This window comes from Lissotriton vulgaris, chromosome 5 (genome assembly GCF_964263255.1).
Source record: "Lissotriton vulgaris chromosome 5, aLisVul1.2, whole genome shotgun sequence".
In the NCBI taxonomy this organism is placed as follows: domain Eukaryota; kingdom Metazoa; phylum Chordata; class Amphibia; order Caudata; family Salamandridae; genus Lissotriton; species Lissotriton vulgaris.
The window spans coordinates 737,051,231-737,070,732 of NC_141693.1; positions in this window are offsets into that span (position 1 = coordinate 737,051,231).

The window sequence follows — 19,502 nt, forward strand, 5'->3', positions numbered from 1 at the left end:
TAGGGGCCTTTTTGAAAGTGGGCTGGGGATACAAAAATAGAGATTATCCCTGACACCAATCCATCTAGAGTGTCAGAGCCCAACATGCAAAGTGCAGGGGAAGTGGTTAAATGAGCTTTCTTCCGTGAGAATCAAACACTATCGTTCTAAAGTGAGATAGTGCATTTCAACCTCAAAGGCAGCAAATTCCTCAAATGGAACATTGCTTGCGCCAGGATCTAAAGCAGGCTTTCGTAGTGTTGAAGGTAGTCAGTTTTTTTTAAATATCATGACCAACACAATGTGATCCATATTACTTCCATATTGACAGAAAATATATTCAGGCACAGGCTCCCAATAGAAGGTAATGAGGACATTCAAATGCTGTGAGCGTCTTTTTAATGCCTAAAGGAATGATTGTGAGTTTTACTTACCATATAAATTGGTCAAATGATGCCGTATGCCGGAAGACTTGCTTTTTTTTTTTCTTCAGTCTCGGCAACGCAGAGAAATTCTGTGGTGAAACACTGCCCCTGCTGGCCATTCGGTATAATCTGCAGATGGAAAAGTCCACTGTTAGAACAATTTTTACAAAGGGTAAACAGATCAATACTATGGAGTCTATATTATTGTGAAAATCAACAGCTCATTAGAAAATCAAATCCCAATTAGTGTTTTTAACCTCCCATACTTCTTTGAATCCCACGCCTCACTTGCTAACACTCTCTAAACAACTGTAGCACATACATTGGGGCACAGATATATTGATCTTTTTGCCAGCCAAGTGGCGGTGAACCCTTCTGAATTCATTTGTTTTAGGATATGGTACACTGGTAGAAATTAAGCCAGCTGATAAGTTGAGAGAGGAAGGGTTATGCTACAGTTAATGGGAATAATAAAATCAATGAATAGCATATTTACCATCCTCATTTTAGCCAATTTCTACCAGTTCAGCAATAGTAAAGTTGAGACTCTTCTGCTCAAACGTACGTTCATACAAATTCAGAAGTCTCAAAAAATGCCCCAATTTCTTTCATCTTAACATCTTAGTTTGCAGTAGGGCATCCTGTCTACCCTACTACTCATTTAATTACCAAGAAGAATGTATCCTACTGTTTAATAGGCAACAGAGTGGCCCTCATGTCAGACAACATCTTGTTTTTGCTTTATGATGTCAGCTTGCTAGGCAACAGAGTGGCCCTCAGGTCAGACAACATTCTTGCTTTAGCTTTATGATATCAGAGCACCAGTGGACAAATTGTTCTTGTGGGAGCTGACCACACAGGAGGATGAGATTTCAGAAGTTATGCAGTAGGTTACTATCTGTGTTTGTAAGGCAAGTAGGAGGGGGAATGGTAAAGGACGCTGAACCACTCAAAGCATAGGGGCCTTTTTGAAAGTGGGCTGGGGATACAAAAATAGAGATTATCCCTGACACCAATCCATCTAGAGTGTCAGAGCCCAACATGCAAAGTGCAGGGGAAGTGGTTAAATGAGCTTTCTTCCGTGAGAATCAAACACTATCGTTCTAAAGTGAGATAGTGCATTTCAACCTCAAAGGCAGCAAATTCCTCAAATGGAACATTGCTTGCGCCAGGATCTAAAGCAGGCTTTCGTAGTGTTGAAGGTAGTCAGTTTTTTTTAAATATCATGACCAACACAATGTGATCCATATTACTTCCATATTGACAGAAAATATATTCAGGCACAGGCTCCCAATAGAAGGTAATGAGGACATTCAAATGCTGTGAGCGTCTTTTTAATGCCTAAAGGAATGATTGTGAGTTTTACTTACCATATAAATTGGTCAAATGATGCCGTATGCCGGAAGACTTGCTTTTTTTTTTTCTTCAGTCTCGGCAATGCAGAGAAATTCTGTGGTGAAACACTGCCCCTGCTGGCCATTCGGTATAATCTGCAGATGGAAAAGTCCACTGTTAGAACAATTTTTACAAAGGGTAAACAGATCAATACTATGGAGTCTATATTATTGTGAAAATCAACAGCTCATTAGAAAATCAAATCCCAATTAGTGTTTTTAACCTCCCATACTTCTTTGAATCCCACGCCTCACTTGCTAACACTCTCTAAACAACTGTAGCACATACATTGGGACACAGATATATTGATCTTTTTGCCAGCCAAGTGGCAGTGAACCCTTCTGAATTCATTTGTTTTAGGATATGGTACCCTGGTAGAAATTAAGCCAGCTGATAAGTTGAGAGAGGAAGGGTTATGCTACAGTTAATGGGAATAATAAAATCAATGAATAGCATATTTACCATCCTCATTTTAGCCAATTTCTACCAGTTCAGCAATAGTAAAGTTGAGACTCTTCTGCTCAAACGTACGTTCATACAAATTCAGAAGTCTCAAAAAATGCCCCAATTTCTTTCATCTTAACATCTTAGTTTGCAGTAGGGCATCCTGTCTACCCTACTACTCATTTAATTACCAAGAAGAATGTATCCTACTGTTTAATAGGCAACAGAGTGGCCCTCATGTCAGACAACATCTTGTTTTTGCTTTATGATGTCAGCTTGCTAGGCAACAGAGTGGCCCTCAGGTCAGACAACATTCTTGCTTTAGCTTTATGATATCAGAGCACCAGTGGACAAATTGTTCTTGTGGGAGCTGACCACACAGGAGGATGAGATTTCAGAAGTTATGCAGTAGGTTACTATCTGTGTTTGTAAGGCAAGTAGGAGGGGGAATGGTAAAGGACGCTGAACCACTCAAAGCATAGGGGCCTTTTTGAAAGTGGGCTGGGGATACAAAAATAGAGATTATCCCTGACACCAATCCATCTAGAGTGTCAGAGCCCAACATGCAAAGTGCAGGGGAAGTGGTTAAATGAGCTTTCTTCCGTGAGAATCAAACACTATCGTTCTAAAGTGAGATAGTGCATTTCAACCTCAAAGGCAGCAAATTCCTCAAATGGAACATTGCTAGCGCCAGGATCTAAAGCAGGCTTTCGTAGTGTTGAAGGTAGTCAGTTTTTTTTAAATATCATGACCAACACAATGTGATCCATATTACTTCCATATTGACAGAAAATATATTCAGGCACAGGCTCCCAATAGAAGGTAATGAGGACATTCAAATGCTGTGAGCGTCTTTTTAATGCCTAAAGGAATGATTGTGAGTTTTACTTACCATATAAATTGGTCAAATGATGCCGTATGCCGGAAGACTTGCTTTTTTTTTTTTCTTCAGTCTCGGCAACGCAGAGAAATTCTGTGGTGAAACACTGCCCCTGCTGGCCATTCGGTATAATCTGCAGATGGAAAAGTCCACTGTTAGAACAATTTTTACAAAGGGTAAACAGATCAATCCTATGGAGTCTATATTATTGTGAAAATCAACAGCTCATTAGAAAATCAAATCCCAATTAGTGTTTTTAACCTCCCATACTTCTTTGAATCCCACGCCTCACTTGCTAACACTCTCTAAACAACTGTAGCACATACATTGGGACACAGATATATTGATCTTTTTGCCAGCCAAGTGGCGGTGAACCCTTCTGAATTCATTTGTTTTAGGATATGGTACACTGGTAGAAATTAAGCCAGCTGATAAGTTGAGAGAGGAAGGGTTATGCTACAGTTAATGGGAATAATAAAATCAATGAATAGCATATTTACCATCCTCATTTTAGCCAATTTCTACCAGTTCAGCAATAGTAAAGTTGAGACTCTTCTGCTCAAACGTACGTTCATACAAATTCAGAAGTCTCAAAAAATGCCCCAATTTCTTTCATCTTAACATCTTAGTTTGCAGTAGGGCATCCTGTCTACCCTACTACTCATTTAATTACCAAGAAGAATGTATCCTACTGTTTAATAGGCAACAGAGTGGCCCTCATGTCAGACAACATCTTGTTTTTGCTTTATGATGTCAGCTTGCTAGGCAACAGAGTGGCCCTCAGGTCAGACAACATTCTTGCTTTAGCTTTATGATATCAGAGCACCAGTGGACAAATTGTTCTTGTGGGAGCTGACCACACAGGAGGATGAGATTTCAGAAGTTATGCAGTAGGTTACTATCTGTGTTTGTAAGGCAAGTAGGAGGGGGAATGGTAAAGGACGCTGAACCACTCAAAGCATAGGGGCCTTTTTGAAAGTGGGCTGGGGATACAAAAATAGAGATTATCCCTGACACCAATCCATCTAGAGTGTCAGAGCCCAACATGCAAAGTGCAGGGGAAGTGGTTAAATGAGCTTTCTTCCGTGAGAATCAAACACTATCGTTCTAAAGTGAGATAGTGCATTTCAACCTCAAAGGCAGCAAATTCCTCAAATGGAACATTGCTTGCGCCAGGATCTAAAGCAGGCTTTCGTAGTGTTGAAGGTAGTCAGTTTTTTTTAAATATCATGACCAACACAATGTGATCCATATTACTTCCATATTGACAGAAAATATATTCAGGCACAGGCTCCCAATATAAGGTAATGAGGACATTCAAATGCTGTGAGCGTCTTTTTAATGCCTAAAGGAATGATTGTGAGTTTTACTTACCATATAAATTGGTCAAATGATGCCGTATGCCGGAAGACTTGCTTTTTTTTTTTCTTCAGTCTCGGCAACGCAGAGAAATTCTGTGGTGAAACACTGCCCCTGCTGGCCATTCGGTATAATCTGCAGATGGAAAAGTCCACTGTTAGAACAATTTTTACAAAGGGTAAACAGATCAATACTATGGAGTCTATATTATTGTGAAAATCAACAGCTCATTAGAAAATCAAATCCCAATTAGTGTTTTTAACCTCCCATACTTCTTTGAATCCCACGCCTCACTTGCTAACACTCTCTAAACAACTGTAGCACATACATTGGGACACAGATATATTGATCTTTTTGCCAGCCAAGTGGCAGTGAACCCTTCTGAATTCATTTGTTTTAGGATATGGTACCCTGGTAGAAATTAAGCCAGCTGATAAGTTGAGAGAGGAAGGGTTATGCTACAGTTAATGGGAATAATAAAATCAATGAATAGCATATTTACCATCCTCATTTTAGCCAATTTCTACCAGTTCAGCAATAGTAAAGTTGAGACTCTTCTGCTCAAACGTACGTTCATACAAATTCAGAAGTCTCAAAAAATGCCCCAATTTCTTTCATCTTAACATCTTAGTTTGCAGTAGGGCATCCTGTCTACCCTACTACTCATTTAATTACCAAGAAGAATGTATCCTACTGTTTAATAGGCAACAGAGTGGCCCTCATGTCAGACAACATCTTGTTTTTGCTTTATGATGTCAGCTTGCTAGGCAACAGAGTGGCCCTCAGGTCAGACAACATTCTTGCTTTAGCTTTATGATATCAGAGCACCAGTGGACAAATTGTTCTTGTGGGAGCTGACCACACAGGAGGATGAGATTTCAGAAGTTATGCAGTAGGTTACTATCTGTGTTTGTAAGGCAAGTAGGAGGGGGAATGGTAAAGGACGCTGAACCACTCAAAGCATAGGGGCCTTTTTGAAAGTGGGCTGGGGATACAAAAATAGAGATTATCCCTGACACCAATCCATCTAGAGTGTCAGAGCCCAACATGCAAAGTGCAGGGGAAGTGGTTAAATGAGCTTTCTTCCGTGAGAATCAAACACTATCGTTCTAAAGTGAGATAGTGCATTTCAACCTCAAAGGCAGCAAATTCCTCAAATGGAACATTGCTAGCGCCAGGATCTAAAGCAGGCTTTCGTAGTGTTGAAGGTAGTCAGTTTTTTTTAAATATCATGACCAACACAATGTGATCCATATTACTTCCATATTGACAGAAAATATATTCAGGCACAGGCTCCCAATAGAAGGTAATGAGGACATTCAAATGCTGTGAGCGTCTTTTTAATGCCTAAAGGAATGATTGTGAGTTTTACTTACCATATAAATTGGTCAAATGATGCCGTATGCCGGAAGACTTGCTTTTTTTTTTTTCTTCAGTCTCGGCAACGCAGAGAAATTCTGTGGTGAAACACTGCCCCTGCTGGCCATTCGGTATAATCTGCAGATGGAAAAGTCCACTGTTAGAACAATTTTTACAAAGGGTAAACAGATCAATACTATGGAGTCTATATTATTGTGAAAATCAACAGCTCATTAGAAAATCAAATCCCAATTAGTGTTTTTAACCTCCCATACTTCTTTGAATCCCACGCCTCACTTGCTAACACTCTCTAAACAACTGTAGCACATACATTGGGACACAGATATATTGATCTTTTTGCCAGCCAAGTGGCGGTGAACCCTTCTGAATTCATTTGTTTTAGGATATGGTACACTGGTAGAAATTAAGCCAGCTGATAAGTTGAGAGAGGAAGGGTTATGCTACAGTTAATGGGAATAATAAAATCAATGAATAGCATATTTACCATCCTCATTTTAGCCAATTTCTACCAGTTCAGCAATAGTAAAGTTGAGACTCTTCTGCTCAAACGTACGTCCATACAAATTCAGAAGTCTCAAAAAATGCCCCAATTTCTTTCATCTTAACATCTTAGTTTGCAGTAGGGCATCCTGTCTACCCTACTACTCATTTAATTACCAAGAAGAATGTATCCTACTGTTTAATAGGCAACAGAGTGGCCCTCATGTCAGACAACATCTTGTTTTTGCTTTATGATGTCAGCTTGCTAGGCAACAGAGTGGCCCTCAGGTCAGACAACATTCTTGCTTTAGCTTTATGATATCAGAGCACCAGTGGACAAATTGTTCTTGTGGGAGCTGACCACACAGGAGGATGAGATTTCAGAAGTTATGCAGTAGGTTACTATCTGTGTTTGTAAGGCAAGTAGGAGGGGGAATGGTAAAGGACGCTGAACCACTCAAAGCATAGGGGCCTTTTTGAAAGTGGGCTGGGGATACAAAAATAGAGATTATCCCTGACACCAATCCATCTAGAGTGTCAGAGCCCAACATGCAAAGTGCAGGGGAAGTGGTTAAATGAGCTTTCTTCCGTGAGAATCAAACACTATCGTTCTAAAGTGAGATAGTGCATTTCAACCTCAAAGGCAGCAAATTCCTCAAATGGAACATTGCTTGCGCCAGGATCTAAAGCAGGCTTTCGTAGTGTTGAAGGTAGTCAGTTTTTTTTAAATATCATGACCAACACAATGTGATCCATATTACTTCCATATTGACAGAAAATATATTCAGGCACAGGCTCCCAATAGAAGGTAATGAGGACATTCAAATGCTGTGAGCGTCTTTTTAATGCCTAAAGGAATGATTGTGAGTTTTACTTACCATATAAATTGGTCAAATGATGCCGTATGCCGGAAGACTTGCTTTTTTTTTTTCTTCAGTCTCGGCAACGCAGAGAAATTCTGTGGTGAAACACTGCCCCTGCTGGCCATTCGGTATAATCTGCAGATGGAAAAGTCCACTGTTAGAACAATTTTTACAAAGGGTAAACAGATCAATACTATGGAGTCTATATTATTGTGAAAATCAACAGCTCATTAGAAAATCAAATCCCAATTAGTGTTTTTAACCTCCCATACTTCTTTGAATCCCACGCCTCACTTGCTAACACTCTCTAAACAACTGTAGCACATACATTGGGACACAGATATATTGATCTTTTTGCCAGCCAAGTGGCGGTGAACCCTTCTGAATTCATTTGTTTTAGGATATGGTACACTGGTAGAAATTAAGCCAGCTGATAAGTTGAGAGAGGAAGGGTTATGCTACAGTTAATGGGAATAATAAAATCAATGAATAGCATATTTACCATCCTCATTTTAGCCAATTTCTACCAGTTCAGCAATAGTAAAGTTGAGACTCTTCTGCTCAAACGTACGTCCATACAAATTCAGAAGTCTCAAAAAATGCCCCAATTTCTTTCATCTTAACATCTTAGTTTGCAGTAGGGCATCCTGTCTACCCTACTACTCATTTAATTACCAAGAAGAATGTATCCTACTGTTTAATAGGCAACAGAGTGGCCCTCATGTCAGACAACATCTTGTTTTTGCTTTATGATGTCAGCTTGCTAGGCAACAGAGTGGCCCTCAGGTCAGACAACATTCTTGCTTTAGCTTTATGATATCAGAGCACCAGTGGACAAATTGTTCTTGTGGGAGCTGACCACACAGGAGGATGAGATTTCAGAAGTTATGCAGTAGGTTACTATCTGTGTTTGTAAGGCAAGTAGGAGGGGGAATGGTAAAGGACGCTGAACCACTCAAAGCATAGGGGCCTTTTTGAAAGTGGGCTGGGGATACAAAAATAGAGATTATCCCTGACACCAATCCATCTAGAGTGTCAGAGCCCAACATGCAAAGTGCAGGGGAAGTGGTTAAATGAGCTTTCTTCCGTGAGAATCAAACACTATCGTTCTAAAGTGAGATAGTGCATTTCAACCTCAAAGGCAGCAAATTCCTCAAATGGAACATTGCTAGCGCCAGGATCTAAAGCAGGCTTTCGTAGTGTTGAAGGTAGTCAGTTTTTTTTAAATATCATGACCAACACAATGTGATCCATATTACTTCCATATTGACAGAAAATATATTCAGGCACAGGCTCCCAATAGAAGGTAATGAGGACATTCAAATGCTGTGAGCGTCTTTTTAATGCCTAAAGGAATGATTGTGAGTTTTACTTACCATATAAATTGGTCAAATGATGCCGTATGCCGGAAGACTTGCTTTTTTTTTTTTCTTCAGTCTCGGCAACGCAGAGAAATTCTGTGGTGAAACACTGCCCCTGCTGGCCATTCGGTATAATCTGCAGATGGAAAAGTCCACTGTTAGAACAATTTTTACAAAGGGTAAACAGATCAATACTATGGAGTCTATATTATTGTGAAAATCAACAGCTCATTAGAAAATCAAATCCCAATTAGTGTTTTTAACCTCCCATACTTCTTTGAATCCCACGCCTCACTTGCTAACACTCTCTAAACAACTGTAGCACATACATTGGGACACAGATATATTGATCTTTTTGCCAGCCAAGTGGCAGTGAACCCTTCTGAATTCATTTGTTTTAGGATATGGTACCCTGGTAGAAATTAAGCCAGCTGATAAGTTGAGAGAGGAAGGGTTATGCTACAGTTAATGGGAATAATAAAATCAATGAATAGCATATTTACCATCCTCATTTTAGCCAATTTCTACCAGTTCAGCAATAGTAAAGTTGAGACTCTTCTGCTCAAACGTACGTTCATACAAATTCAGAAGTCTCAAAAAATGCCCCAATTTCTTTCATCTTAACATCTTAGTTTGCAGTAGGGCATCCTGTCTACCCTACTACTCATTTAATTACCAAGAAGAATGTATCCTACTGTTTAATAGGCAACAGAGTGGCCCTCATGTCAGACAACATCTTGTTTTTGCTTTATGATGTCAGCTTGCTAGGCAACAGAGTGGCCCTCAGGTCAGACAACATTCTTGCTTTAGCTTTATGATATCAGAGCACCAGTGGACAAATTGTTCTTGTGGGAGCTGACCACACAGGAGGATGAGATTTCAGAAGTTATGCAGTAGGTTACTATCTGTGTTTGTAAGGCAAGTAGGAGGGGGAATGGTAAAGGACGCTGAACCACTCAAAGCATAGGGGCCTTTTTGAAAGTGGGCTGGGGATACAAAAATAGAGATTATCCCTGACACCAATCCATCTAGAGTGTCAGAGCCCAACATGCAAAGTGCAGGGGAAGTGGTTAAATGAGCTTTCTTCCGTGAGAATCAAACACTATCGTTCTAAAGTGAGATAGTGCATTTCAACCTCAAAGGCAGCAAATTCCTCAAATGGAACATTGCTAGCGCCAGGATCTAAAGCAGGCTTTCGTAGTGTTGAAGGTAGTCAGTTTTTTTTAAATATCATGACCAACACAATGTGATCCATATTACTTCCATATTGACAGAAAATATATTCAGGCACAGGCTCCCAATAGAAGGTAATGAGGACATTCAAATGCTGTGAGCGTCTTTTTAATGCCTAAAGGAATGATTGTGAGTTTTACTTACCATATAAATTGGTCAAATGATGCCGTATGCCGGAAGACTTGCTTTTTTTTTTTCTTCAGTCTCGGCAACGCAGAGAAATTCTGTGGTGAAACACTGCCCCTGCTGGCCATTCGGTATAATCTGCAGATGGAAAAGTCCACTGTTAGAACAATTTTTACAAAGGGTAAACAGATCAATACTATGGAGTCTATATTATTGTGAAAATCAACAGCTCATTAGAAAATCAAATCCCAATTAGTGTTTTTAACCTCCCATACTTCTTTGAATCCCACGCCTCACTTGCTAACACTCTCTAAACAACTGTAGCACATACATTGGGACACAGATATATTGATCTTTTTGCCAGCCAAGTGGCGGTGAACCCTTCTGAATTCATTTGTTTTAGGATATGGTACACTGGTAGAAATTAAGCCAGCTGATAAGTTGAGAGAGGAAGGGTTATGCTACAGTTAATGGGAATAATAAAATCAATGAATAGCATATTTACCATCCTCATTTTAGCCAATTTCTACCAGTTCAGCAATAGTAAAGTTGAGACTCTTCTGCTCAAACGTACGTCCATACAAATTCAGAAGTCTCAAAAAATGCCCCAATTTCTTTCATCTTAACATCTTAGTTTGCAGTAGGGCATCCTGTCTACCCTACTACTCATTTAATTACCAAGAAGAATGTATCCTACTGTTTAATAGGCAACAGAGTGGCCCTCATGTCAGACAACATCTTGTTTTTGCTTTATGATGTCAGCTTGCTAGGCAACAGAGTGGCCCTCAGGTCAGACAACATTCTTGCTTTAGCTTTATGATATCAGAGCACCAGTGGACAAATTGTTCTTGTGGGAGCTGACCACACAGGAGGATGAGATTTCAGAAGTTATGCAGTAGGTTACTATCTGTGTTTGTAAGGCAAGTAGGAGGGGGAATGGTAAAGGACGCTGAACCACTCAAAGCATAGGGGCCTTTTTGAAAGTGGGCTGGGGATACAAAAATAGAGATTATCCCTGACACCAATCCATCTAGAGTGTCAGAGCCCAACATGCAAAGTGCAGGGGAAGTGGTTAAATGAGCTTTCTTCCGTGAGAATCAAACACTATCGTTCTAAAGTGAGATAGTGCATTTCAACCTCAAAGGCAGCAAATTCCTCAAATGGAACATTGCTTGCGCCAGGATCTAAAGCAGGCTTTCGTAGTGTTGAAGGTAGTCAGTTTTTTTTAAATATCATGACCAACACAATGTGATCCATATTACTTCCATATTGACAGAAAATATATTCAGGCACAGGCTCCCAATAGAAGGTAATGAGGACATTCAAATGCTGTGAGCGTCTTTTTAATGCCTAAAGGAATGATTGTGAGTTTTACTTACCATATAAATTGGTCAAATGATGCCGTATGCCGGAAGACTTGCTTTTTTTTTTTCTTCAGTCTCGGCAACGCAGAGAAATTCTGTGGTGAAACACTGCCCCTGCTGGCCATTCGGTATAATCTGCAGATGGAAAAGTCCACTGTTAGAACAATTTTTACAAAGGGTAAACAGATCAATACTATGGAGTCTATATTATTGTGAAAATCAACAGCTCATTAGAAAATCAAATCCCAATTAGTGTTTTTAACCTCCCATACTTCTTTGAATCCCACGCCTCACTTGCTAACACTCTCTAAACAACTGTAGCACATACATTGGGACACAGATATATTGATCTTTTTGCCAGCCAAGTGGCGGTGAACCCTTCTGAATTCATTTGTTTTAGGATATGGTACACTGGTAGAAATTAAGCCAGCTGATAAGTTGAGAGAGGAAGGGTTATGCTACAGTTAATGGGAATAATAAAATCAATGAATAGCATATTTACCATCCTCATTTTAGCCAATTTCTACCAGTTCAGCAATAGTAAAGTTGAGACTCTTCTGCTCAAACGTACGTCCATACAAATTCAGAAGTCTCAAAAAATGCCCCAATTTCTTTCATCTTAACATCTTAGTTTGCAGTAGGGCATCCTGTCTACCCTACTACTCATTTAATTACCAAGAAGAATGTATCCTACTGTTTAATAGGCAACAGAGTGGCCCTCATGTCAGACAACATCTTGTTTTTGCTTTATGATGTCAGCTTGCTAGGCAACAGAGTGGCCCTCAGGTCAGACAACATTCTTGCTTTAGCTTTATGATATCAGAGCACCAGTGGACAAATTGTTCTTGTGGGAGCTGACCACACAGGAGGATGAGATTTCAGAAGTTATGCAGTAGGTTACTATCTGTGTTTGTAAGGCAAGTAGGAGGGGGAATGGTAAAGGACGCTGAACCACTCAAAGCATAGGGGCCTTTTTGAAAGTGGGCTGGGGATACAAAAATAGAGATTATCCCTGACACCAATCCATCTAGAGTGTCAGAGCCCAACATGCAAAGTGCAGGGGAAGTGGTTAAATGAGCTTTCTTCCGTGAGAATCAAACACTATCGTTCTAAAGTGAGATAGTGCATTTCAACCTCAAAGGCAGCAAATTCCTCAAATGGAACATTGCTAGCGCCAGGATCTAAAGCAGGCTTTCGTAGTGTTGAAGGTAGTCAGTTTTTTTTAAATATCATGACCAACACAATGTGATCCATATTACTTCCATATTGACAGAAAATATATTCAGGCACAGGCTCCCAATAGAAGGTAATGAGGACATTCAAATGCTGTGAGCGTCTTTTTAATGCCTAAAGGAATGATTGTGAGTTTTACTTACCATATAAATTGGTCAAATGATGCCGTATGCCGGAAGACTTGCTTTTTTTTTTTCTTCAGTCTCGGCAACGCAGAGAAATTCTGTGGTGAAACACTGCCCCTGCTGGCCATTCGGTATAATCTGCAGATGGAAAAGTCCACTGTTAGAACAATTTTTACAAAGGGTAAACAGATCAATACTATGGAGTCTATATTATTGTGAAAATCAACAGCTCATTAGAAAATCAAATCCCAATTAGTGTTTTTAACCTCCCATACTTCTTTGAATCCCACGCCTCACTTGCTAACACTCTCTAAACAACTGTAGCACATACATTGGGACACAGATATATTGATCTTTTTGCCAGCCAAGTGGCGGTGAACCCTTCTGAATTCATTTGTTTTAGGATATGGTACACTGGTAGAAATTAAGCCAGCTGATAAGTTGAGAGAGGAAGGGTTATGCTACAGTTAATGGGAATAATAAAATCAATGAATAGCATATTTACCATCCTCATTTTAGCCAATTTCTACCAGTTCAGCAATAGTAAAGTTGAGACTCTTCTGCTCAAACGTACGTCCATACAAATTCAGAAGTCTCAAAAAATGCCCCAATTTCTTTCATCTTAACATCTTAGTTTGCAGTAGGGCATCCTGTCTACCCTACTACTCATTTAATTACCAAGAAGAATGTATCCTACTGTTTAATAGGCAACAGAGTGGCCCTCATGTCAGACAACATCTTGTTTTTGCTTTATGATGTCAGCTTGCTAGGCAACAGAGTGGCCCTCAGGTCAGACAACATTCTTGCTTTAGCTTTATGATATCAGAGCACCAGTGGACAAATTGTTCTTGTGGGAGCTGACCACACAGGAGGATGAGATTTCAGAAGTTATGCAGTAGGTTACTATCTGTGTTTGTAAGGCAAGTAGGAGGGGGAATGGTAAAGGACGCTGAACCACTCAAAGCATAGGGGCCTTTTTGAAAGTGGGCTGGGGATACAAAAATAGAGATTATCCCTGACACCAATCCATCTAGAGTGTCAGAGCCCAACATGCAAAGTGCAGGGGAAGTGGTTAAATGAGCTTTCTTCCGTGAGAATCAAACACTATCGTTCTAAAGTGAGATAGTGCATTTCAACCTCAAAGGCAGCAAATTCCTCAAATGGAACATTGCTTGCGCCAGGATCTAAAGCAGGCTTTCGTAGTGTTGAAGGTAGTCAGTTTTTTTTAAATATCATGACCAACACAATGTGATCCATATTACTTCCATATTGACAGAAAATATATTCAGGCACAGGCTCCCAATAGAAGGTAATGAGGACATTCAAATGCTGTGAGCGTCTTTTTAATGCCTAAAGGAATGATTGTGAGTTTTACTTACCATATAAATTGGTCAAATGATGCCGTATGCCGGAAGACTTGCTTTTTTTTTTTCTTCAGTCTCGGCAACGCAGAGAAATTCTGTGGTGAAACACTGCCCCTGCTGGCCATTCGGTATAATCTGCAGATGGAAAAGTCCACTGTTAGAACAATTTTTACAAAGGGTAAACAGATCAATACTATGGAGTCTATATTATTGTGAAAATCAACAGCTCATTAGAAAATCAAATCCCAATTAGTGTTTTTAACCTCCCATACTTCTTTGAATCCCACGCCTCACTTGCTAACACTCTCTAAACAACTGTAGCACATACATTGGGACACAGATATATTGATCTTTTTGCCAGCCAAGTGGCGGTGAACCCTTCTGAATTCATTTGTTTTAGGATATGGTACACTGGTAGAAATTAAGCCAGCTGATAAGTTGAGAGAGGAAGGGTTATGCTACAGTTAATGGGAATAATAAAATCAATGAATAGCATATTTACCATCCTCATTTTAGCCAATTTCTACCAGTTCAGCAATAGTAAAGTTGAGACTCTTCTGCTCAAACGTACGTCCATACAAATTCAGAAGTCTCAAAAAATGCCCCAATTTCTTTCATCTTAACATCTTAGTTTGCAGTAGGGCATCCTGTCTACCCTACTACTCATTTAATTACCAAGAAGAATGTATCCTACTGTTTAATAGGCAACAGAGTGGCCCTCATGTCAGACAACATCTTGTTTTTGCTTTATGATGTCAGCTTGCTAGGCAACAGAGTGGCCCTCAGGTCAGACAACATTCTTGCTTTAGCTTTATGATATCAGAGCACCAGTGGACAAATTGTTCTTGTGGGAGCTGACCACACAGGAGGATGAGATTTCAGAAGTTATGCAGTAGGTTACTATCTGTGTTTGTAAGGCAAGTAGGAGGGGGAATGGTAAAGGACGCTGAACCACTCAAAGCATAGGGGCCTTTTTGAAAGTGGGCTGGGGATACAAAAATAGAGATTATCCCTGACACCAATCCATCTAGAGTGTCAGAGCCCAACATGCAAAGTGCAGGGGAAGTGGTTAAATGAGCTTTCTTCCGTGAGAATCAAACACTATCGTTCTAAAGTGAGATAGTGCATTTCAACCTCAAAGGCAGCAAATTCCTCAAATGGAACATTGCTAGCGCCAGGATCTAAAGCAGGCTTTCGTAGTGTTGAAGGTAGTCAGTTTTTTTTAAATATCATGACCAACACAATGTGATCCATATTACTTCCATATTGACAGAAAATATATTCAGGCACAGGCTCCCAATAGAAGGTAATGAGGACATTCAAATGCTGTGAGCGTCTTTTTAATGCCTAAAGGAATGATTGTGAGTTTTACTTACCATATAAATTGGTCAAATGATGCCGTATGCCGGAAGACTTGCTTTTTTTTTTTTCTTCAGTCTCGGCAACGCAGAGAAATTCTGTGGTGAAACACTGCCCCTGCTGGCCATTCGGTATAATCTGCAGATGGAAAAGTCCACTGTTAGAACAATTTTTACAAAGGGTAAACAGATCAATACTATGGAGTCTATATTATTGTGAAAATCAACAGCTCATTAGAAAATCAAATCCCAATTAGTGTTTTTAACCTCCCATACTTCTTTGAATCCCACGCCTCACTTGCTAACACTCTCTAAACAACTGTAGCACATACATTGGGACACAGATATATTGATCTTTTTGCCAGCCAAGTGGCGGTGAACCCTTCTGAATTCATTTGTTTTAGGATATGGTACACTGGTAGAAATTAAGCCAGCTGATAAGTTGAGAGAGGAAGGGTTATGCTACAGTTAATGGGAATAATAAAATCAATGAATAGCATATTTACCATCCTCATTTTAGCCAATTTCTACCAGTTCAGCAATAGTAAAGTTGAGACTCTTCTGCTCAAACGTACGTCCATACAAATTCAGAAGTCTCAAAAAATGCCCCAATTTCTTTCATCTTAACATCTTAGTTTGCAGTAGGGCATCCTGTCTACCCTACTACTCATTTAATTACCAAGAAGAATGTATCCTACTGTTTAATAGGCAACAGAGTGGCCCTCATGTCAGACAACATCTTGTTTTTGCTTTATGATGTCAGCTTGCTAGGCAACAGAGTGGCCCTCAGGTCAGACAACATTCTTGCTTTAGCTTTATGATATCAGAGCACCAGTGGACAAATTGTTCTTGTGGGAGCTGACCACACAGGAGGATGAGATTTCAGAAGTTATGCAGTAGGTTACTATCTGTGTTTGTAAGGCAAGTAGGAGGGGGAATGGTAAAGGACGCTGAACCACTCAAAGCATAGGGGCCTTTTTGAAAGTGGGCTGGGGATACAAAAATAGAGATTATCCCTGACACCAATCCATCTAGAGTGTCAGAGCCCAACATGCAAAGTGCAGGGGAAGTGGTTAAATGAGCTTTCTTCCGTGAGAATCAAACACTATCGTTCTAAAGTGAGATAGTGCATTTCAACCTCAAAGGCAGCAAATTCCTCAAATGGAACATTGCTTGCGCCAGGATCTAAAGCAGGCTTTCGTAGTGTTGAAGGTAGTCAGTTTTTTTTAAATATCATGACCAACACAATGTGATCCATATTACTTCCATATTGACAGAAAATATATTCAGGCACAGGCTCCCAATAGAAGGTAATGAGGACATTCAAATGCTGTGAGCGTCTTTTTAATGCCTAAAGGAATGATTGTGAGTTTTACTTACCATATAAATTGGTCAAATGATGCCGTATGCCGGAAGACTTGCTTTTTTTTTTTCTTCAGTCTCGGCAACGCAGAGAAATTCTGTGGTGAAACACTGCCCCTGCTGGCCATTCGGTATAATCTGCAGATGGAAAAGTCCACTGTTAGAACAATTTTTACAAAGGGTAAACAGATCAATACTATGGAGTCTATATTATTGTGAAAATCAACAGCTCATTAGAAAATCAAATCCCAATTAGTGTTTTTAACCTCCCATACTTCTTTGAATCCCACGCCTCACTTGCTAACACTCTCTAAACAACTGTAGCACATACATTGGGACACAGATATATTGATCTTTTTGCCAGCCAAGTGGCGGTGAACCCTTCTGAATTCATTTGTTTTAGGATATGGTACACTGGTAGAAATTAAGCCAGCTGATAAGTTGAGAGAGGAAGGGTTATGCTACAGTTAATGGGAATAATAAAATCAATGAATAGCATATTTACCATCCTCATTTTAGCCAATTTCTACCAGTTCAGCAATAGTAAAGTTGAGACTCTTCTGCTCAAACGTACGTCCATACAAATTCAGAAGTCTCAAAAAATGCCCCAATTTCTTTCATCTTAACATCTTAGTTTGCAGTAGGGCATCCTGTCTACCCTACTACTCATTTAATTACCAAGAAGAATGTATCCTACTGTTTAATAGGCAACAGAGTGGCCCTCATGTCAGACAACATCTTGTTTTTGCTTTATGATGTCAGCTTGCTAGGCAACAGAGTGGCCCTCAGGTCAGACAACATTCTTGCTTTAGCTTTATGATATCAGAGCACCAGTGGACAAATTGTTCTTGTGGGAGCTGACCACACAGGAGGATGAGATTTCAGAAGTTATGCAGTAGGTTACTATCTGTGTTTGTAAGGCAAGTAGGAGGGGGAATGGTAAAGGACGCTGAACCACTCAAAGCATAGGGGCCTTTTTGAAAGTGGGCTGGGGATACAAAAATAGAGATTATCCCTGACACCAATCCATCTAGAGTGTCAGAGCCCAACATGCAAAGTGCAGGGGAAGTGGTTAAATGAGCTTTCTTCCGTGAGAATCAAACACTATCGTTCTAAAGTGAGATAGTGCATTTCAACCTCAAAGGCAGCAAATTCCTCAAATGGAACATTGCTAGCGCCAGGATCTAAAGCAGGCTTTCGTAGTGTTGAAGGTAGTCAGTTTTTTTTAAATATCATGACCAACACAATGTGATCCATATTACTTCCATATTGACAGAAAATATATTCAGGCACAGGCTCCCAATAGAAGGTAATGAGGACATTCAAATGCTGTGAGCGTCTTTTTAATGCCTAAAGGAATGATTGTGAGTTTTACTTACCATATAAATTGGTCAAATGATGCCGTATGCCGGAAGACTTGCTTTTTTTTTTTTCTTCAGTCTCGGCAACGCAGAGAAATTCTGTGGTGAAACACTGCCCCTGCTGGCCATTCGGTATAATCTGCAGATGGAAAAGTCCACTGTTAGAACAATTTTTACAAAGGGTAAACAGATCAATACTATGGAGTCTATATTATTGTGAAAATCAACAGCTCATTAGAAAATCAAATCCCAATTAGTGTTTTTAACCTCCCATACTTCTTTGAATCCCACGCCTCACTTGCTAACACTCTCTAAACAACTGTAGCACATACATTGGGACACAGATATATTGATCTTTTTGCCAGCCAAGTGGCGGTGAACCCTTCTGAATTCATTTGTTTTAGGATATGGTACACTGGTAGAAATTAAGCCAGCTGATAAGTTGAGAGAGGAAGGGTTATGCTACAGTTAATGGGAATAATAAAATCAATGAATAGCATATTTACCATCCTCATTTTAGCCAATTTCTACCAGTTCAGCAATAGTAAAGTTGAGACTCTTCTGCTCAAACGTACGTTCATACAAATTCAGAAGTCTCAAAAAATGCCCCAATTTCTTTCATCTTAACATCTTAGTTTGCAGTAGGGCATCCTGTCTACCCTACTACTCATTTAATTACCAAGAAGAATGTATCCTACTGTTTAATAGGCAACAGAGTGGCCCTCATGTCAGACAACATCTTGTTTTTGCTTTATGATGTCAGCTTGCTAGGCAACAGAGTGGCCCTCAGGTCAGACAACATTCTTGCTTTAGCTTTATGATATCAGAGCACCAGTGGACAAATTGTTCTTGTGGGAGCTGACCACACAGGAGGATGAGATTTCAGAAGTTATGCAGTAGGTTACTATCTGTGTTTGTAAGGCAAGTAGGAGGGGGAATGGTAAAGGACGCTGAACCACTCAAAGCATAGGGGCCTTTTTGAAAGTGGGCTGGGGATACAAAAATAGAGATTATCCCTGACACCAATCCATCTAGAGTGTCAGAGCCCAACATGCAAAGTGCAGGGGAAGTGGTTAAATGAGCTTTCTTCCGTGAGAATCAAACACTATCGTTCTAAAGTGAGATAGTGCATTTCAACCTCAAAGGCAGCAAATTCCTCAAATGGAACATTGCTAGCGCCAGGATCTAAAGCAGGCTTTCGTAGTGTTGAAGGTAGTCAGTTTTTTTTAAATATCATGACCAACACAATGTGATCCATATTACTTCCATATTGACAGAAAATATATTCAGGCACAGGCTCCCAATAGAAGGTAATGAGGACATTCAAATGCTGTGAGCGTCTTTTTAATGCCTAAAGGAATGATTGTGAGTTTTACTTACCATATAAATTGGTCAAATGATGCCGTATGC